General features: G+C 32.9%; 1 protein-coding gene across 1 annotated transcript in view; it reads right to left on the bottom strand.

The window, feature by feature from the left end:
* The window catches only part of LOC106868280 (uncharacterized), a 125,834-nt gene that overhangs the window by 51,237 nt on the left and 68,063 nt on the right, over nucleotides 1-6,534 (bottom strand). The window lies entirely within an intron of this gene.

Here is a 6,534-nt window from a genome sequence, read left to right as displayed (position 1 = left end):
TATATACATGCCTACACATACACACACACAAATTGTTCTTCGTTTCCATAAAATCTTATCATCTTTGCATTTCATTTAGCTGGATTATTGCAACTATATATAATCACTTTCTAGTTTCTTTCTTCTGCATATATGTATGCATGTATGCATATGTGTGTGTGTGCACGCATGCGTGTATGTACGTAGGTTTATTTGGTATGTATTTATGTATGTACTTATCTATGTTCGAGCATGTGTATTTATGTGTATTCAAATACATACATACATACATACATACATCATATATACATACATGCATACATACATACATACATACATACATACATACATACATAATTCGTATATCTATTTATGTCTGAAGCTTTTATTACTGACAGCATCCACGGACTTCTAGTTGTTATATATAATAATACATGTTTGGTTTCGTAAAGTAGCAAATATACACAAATGAAAACATTGGATTTTAACAACAGAGATTTGTTGATTCTTCTATGCGTTATATGAATGGGAGTTGTTTGGTGGCGGCAAGTAACAATAAAGTGTCAAAACGGGACGTTGTTTGAATGCATTTTCTATGAAGCATTGCTACACAATGGCTATAAACGAGGAAAAAAATATCTCATTGAATGCACACCAACGAATTTTAAGTCATTGGAGATGGAAATGTGTGCAGTTCAGCAAAATTAAAATTTAAAAAAAAAATACGTTCTTCATGTCAGCCTAACTTGCGCTATAGAATGTTTATTATATTCTCCAAGGGTAAAGAAATCGTAATTGATATATCCAATATCCAAAATGCCTGCTAAAAAAAGAATGAGAAAAGATGATGGAGAGACTAAGAATGAGAAAGACAAAGACGCAAAGAGACAGCAAGACAGATAGGTCAAGAGTAGGAGAGATAAAGAGAAATTTCGAATGCTTTCAATTACAATTTTTTTATTGTTGTGAGAGATAAAATTGCTTCTTAGTAGTAAAAAAAAAAAAATGTCACCATCAAGTGAATACGAATATGATGACTGGGTGATTTAAAACAACCCACCCAAAACAGAAAAGAAAAAAATCTATTGGCTGTATATCGACTGAATTAGGAATTTCTGTTTCAGGATTATATTAAACTAGATTTGATTGACTTGAAAGGCTGCAGAAAGTGGATGGCTGTTTCCTCTATGCAAACACTGAGTAAAGATACTGTTGGAATATAGACGCGCTCATACTATCTTATCACCGAGTTTCTACAGTTATATAATTAAGTAGATAAAAGCTAAATCGCCCAGCCAGTTAGAATGCTTGTCTACAGTGGTTGACACTCTGAGATTTGGTCATTCTAGACACCCATGTGAAGCAATGCACGTTAAAGTGTAATGATAACACTCACAATCGAATGCAGCGAGTATATATTGGTTTTAAAGTTTTGCCACAAAGCCAGCACTTTCTAGCAGAGGTAAGTGCTCAACTGGTACTTCTCTTATCGATACCCAAATGATGAAAGGCGGAAATTGAACTCAGAACGTAAGGACGGACGAAATACCGCTAAGCACGTTGACCGGTGTGCTAACGATTCTGCCAGCTGGTATATATTTTATCGACTTCGTCCTTCTGGACGAATGTCGAAACCAACGTGACGAATTTGAAGGTGAAACGTTAGCCAGAGGTAATCTCCATGAAGCATTTCGTCGAATATTGTATAGATTGTGCTAATCCGTCAAGCCTCATTATACAAATATGAAGATAACAATATCATATTTGTACCACTTTTACACTACAAACTTTGCATTGCACTTTCAAAAACGATTGGAAATAACCGAAAGAAAATTTGTGTTCGTTTCTTTCACACGTACTGAACCATGATACGTAGAGCTGATGGTCAGATCAAACCAAAACCGATATTTATTTTCATTAATATTTGTTGTTATTGTTGTTAGCTATTGTATTGTTCAACTTATGATGAAAGGATTATGGAAAAAAACATATATTTATTATTATTATTATTATTATTATTATTATTATTATTATTATTATTATTATTATTATTATTATTATTATTATTATTATTATTATTATTATATATATATATATATATATATTTATATATATATATTTTATTTGTCTTTGTATTTTTCATTTTCGGTTTTGCAAAAAAAAAGTGCATCTTTAAGAATTACTTTCAACTCAATTGACTTTTTCCTCACGACGAACATCATCATCATCATCATCATCATCATCATCATCATCATCATCATCAACAACAACAACAAACAACAGCAGGAGCAATGAATATAAATAATTAAAACAAAAGACCGGAAGAAAAATAAAACGAACAAAAAATTAAAAGAAACTATGTCGAAAAAATCCAAGAATAGAAAGAAACAAAATAAAAGTATTTCGTTAATTAATTAATTTATCATTTTTAATTGTGAAAACTTCAAAGAACATTGGAGATATTGTTGCATTAGTACTTTTTAGTGATTTTTTTTCCATTTATTTATTTATTTATTAACAAGGTTTGTCAAAGATTCATTTTTATAATTTTTATCTTTACTTACAGTATCTTTTTTTTTTTTGTTTTTACAAATTCATGTAATTATTTATTTGATAATTTTATAGTGACAAATAAAAATTAGGAATGACCTGAATAAGAGATACGGTTTCAAATTACTGATGAAACATTTTCATTTCGCTGACGCTTTTTCTGAAACGAGTTGAATTAGTGCTCTTAACGAATGCAGGTGTAAAATATCACCATCTGACAATGATGATATTCTATATCGACAAGTCAATGTCAGCGGGGAATACATGTGCAAGGAAGGAAACGAAGTTTATTCCTAACGCTTGCAACGGAGTAATTCTATTAAATCTATCGAAATATTCCTAGCATGACGACCCAGACATTAATTTTCATACAGTGTATCTAAAAATACATTATCCACCACATAAAATGTAATGTAATATGAAAAAGTTTTTGACTTTTAGTTTTAGTAAACTAAGCGACGATATTAAGGTTACTAGTTGGTGCGTAGTGCCAGGTCATTTATAATGGTAACAGGGTTGTGAAGTATGCATTAATGTAAGAATGCCATGATTTCAACTCTCGGCTATAAAGAAAAATACTCCATTATTTTACCGAAAAGATGCTCGCGGGTGGAGAAAGCTGACTGTGCAATGTGTAATTTCAGATGTCAATACATTAATGATCACCTTATGGTTCATAGCAAGCGAACAAGCCATCTTCGTAGTCCGTTCAAGACTGATGTGATTTATGTGGTGGATATTCATTTGATGTAGCTGTAATTTACCCCGAATAGTCTCTAGTGAACCCTTCATATTAACTGCATTCTGACATGCTACCTTGATGATTGATAGTAATTAATGAAAATGTATGGATGTTTTTCGAGAAGTTTTATTGTTTGAGTCCGAGAAAATATTCGTTTGTAATGGGGACCTCACCCATCCAAACATATTTCAGTGTCTCCTAAAAGACAATTACAATCTGGAATAATTTTAAAGATATTTGTCTTTCAATTGTCCCATGACTTATTGATAAATCCTGTCTCTCAAAAATAATTGAAAGAGCAAAATGGTACCTTTGATGAATGTATATCACATAACTTTTCAAATTTCCCATTGGCGACATATGGTTTAAAAGTAAAATACGATGATATTAATGTTTGTTAGCAATTAAACATCAAATCAGTTGTCATCATTCATGTATCTAATTGTACACAAGTGTTGTCAGGTGTCAGATATACTACACGGCCAAAACTTCGTGAACTATAATTTCACGACTTACGTAAAGATTATCGTCGATATACACAAGCAAAGAAATCAAACTCGTTCGCCAAGGAGGGCTGCTTTGAAGCATAAACGAAGTTTCAGGGGTGGGATAAGGGCAATTATTCTTAACACCCATAATTTTAGTGTAACCCCAAATAAATAAAGCGGTCAATATATATCATCTACAACAACTATATTAGTAATAAATTATTGAAGGTCTATGAGATGTTAGGAATGCTTGTATGCAGGGGCGTTTGGGGAAACTCATCCACTAGATATATTAAGTCTTATCACTAAGAGTCTAACTTAGGCAGCAATTGTCCAAATGAATGCACACAGAGCTTGAGAAAATAAATGCTTGATTGAAAGTTTGTACTCCTTCAATTTCAAAATCTTCATTATCTTACGTATCAGTACAATTCATTCGGACGAAAGCGTGCGTGAATAAGCATAGAAAAAAACAAAACAAAAAAAACAAAACATAAATCTTCATTTTAGCTTGTCATTTGTAGACAAGGTGAAGGGAAAGTAGGTCTCATCTTTTAATTTATGGATTCATGAGCTTTTCGAGACAAACATTGCTTGAGAGAAACATTTTCAAAGGTGCACTGATTTGATTAATAACAGCAAATAACAACTCTAGTCGTGTTCTGACAACGGTCACATGCGAGCGATATATACAGGTTACAAAATATTAAAAAATAATAATGATAGTAGTTTCTTAAAGAAATAACAGTGCTGGAGGATGGACTAAGCGTTACTACAGGTTGCATCCAGCCTGCGAGCCATATGTTTGACAACCCTGGACTAGAGTGTCCCGACAACATTTTGAAACGTCAGGTCTACAACAATACCGAGCATAATGCATTTATGAACTGGTCGCACCGAAAATTCGTATGATCATGAAGGAAACGCTACGCTCATGTGAACTTGCCTCATTGCATAACTGAACAGCTATGTGAAACATACATTACTGTCTTATAAGGCATCATACTTGAGTTAAGGTTTTGCCTGCTCGTATATCTTGACGAACACATTTCTCATTTTTGTTTTGTGTTTATCGTTGCTGTTACTGCTTGTACGAATATTGATATTATTGATACGTACGTTAGAACTGCATCCACATACGTGTACTGCTGTTGATAATGTGTTGATATTTGTTTAGTAAGAAATCAACCTAAATCGAGAAAATTTATGAGGAAGGCATTCCAGCCGTAACAGTCCGATATAGTGTCGCTTGAACTACATTTTTGAAGAAAATAGGAGTATAATTTGAACGAAATTTAGCTGCCATTTCGAGTAGATCACATATAAAAAATTTCTTAGCCTTTCCCTCTTATTGCTGCTGTCGTTGACGCCCTCTCGTATGGCCATTGCAGGAACTGTACACATTTGACTTTTGTTGAGTTAGTTTCGCATTTATTGTAGTTTATTTTTAGATTATTGTAACATCAAGCTGTATACGCTGATCTTTGTTACTTGCTACTTTATATTTCACCGAAGAAGACGGCGAACTAGCAGAATCGCCACCGTGCCTGAAACATGCTTAACGGCGTTTGTGTTTTCGACTTCACGTTCTGAGTTCAAATGCGACCTTTCATGCTAAAATTAGTATCAGTTGAACACTGGGACTGATGTAATCAACTTATCTGCTACCCCGAAAGTGCTGGCCTTGTGCCAAAATTTGACAAGCAATATTTTACCGAAGAAGGAATGGATCAACAGTATCGGGAGAGCAGTAGCCGAAAACCATATGCGATATATATTTACGTCTCTTTATGTTCGGAGTCCAAATCTCGCTATGAACGACATTGACTTTCATGGTTCTGAGATCGATAAAATGAATACTAGCAAAATTTTACAGCCTATATAATCGAATGGTATCCTTATTAAATTTACACCCTTGTGTTTTTGATACAAATCAATATTAACCAAAGTTAATAAAACTTGAAGAGATACAAAATAGTATTAATAGTTTATAGAAGGAAAATTCAAGGTAATCTGGGTACGTAATTAAGTTTTCATTCATGCGAGGAAAATTTTCGCTTTACTCATGTACATCCGAAATGTCGTGTGAAAAGGGATGGAAGATGTCTTCAAGCATCTTCGCATTTGCCAATTTGTGACAAAATCGATCATAATTTATAATTTCATATAATATATCATTTAAAATCAATATCCAATCGACAGTTGACTATTCAGCGGGAAACATGGAATGATATCGATGGTTAATTATGAAACAATCAGTAAATCAATCAATTATGTATGTATGTATGTGTGTATGTGTGTATGTATGAATGTATGTGTGTATGTATATATTTATGTGCGTATGTGTGTATGTATGTATGTATGTATGTATGTATTTATGTATGTATTTGGGCGCGCGCGCGTCTGAACCGAAGTGTAAACAGGAGAGATTTCATATTAGAGATTGAGATTTAGAAATAATTATCTATCTATCTATTTATCTATCTATCTATCTATCTATCTATCTATCTATCTACCTATCTATCTATCTATCTATCTATCTATCTATCTACCTCTATCTATCTATCATCATGGACGGACGGTAGACACATCGGCTCCCATGTAAGTTGCATTTTTCACCTCTTAAAAGACCTATTTTGTTTTAAAATTTTGTATAAGTTGTGTATAACACAAAATACTTCGTGAACATATATTTTTCAAATCGGAAATAGCTCTATTTAGAGCCTTATTTCCAAAAATTCAAACATATCTTCCTCGTTCCTAGCCATATTCTTT

The sequence above is a fragment of the Octopus bimaculoides genome, chromosome 1, assembly GCF_001194135.2.
Source record: "Octopus bimaculoides isolate UCB-OBI-ISO-001 chromosome 1, ASM119413v2, whole genome shotgun sequence".
Taxonomy (NCBI): Eukaryota; Metazoa; Mollusca; class Cephalopoda; order Octopoda; family Octopodidae; genus Octopus; species Octopus bimaculoides.
The sequence above is the reverse complement of the archived record's forward strand: the minus strand, read 5'-3'. Positions and strand labels throughout refer to the sequence as shown.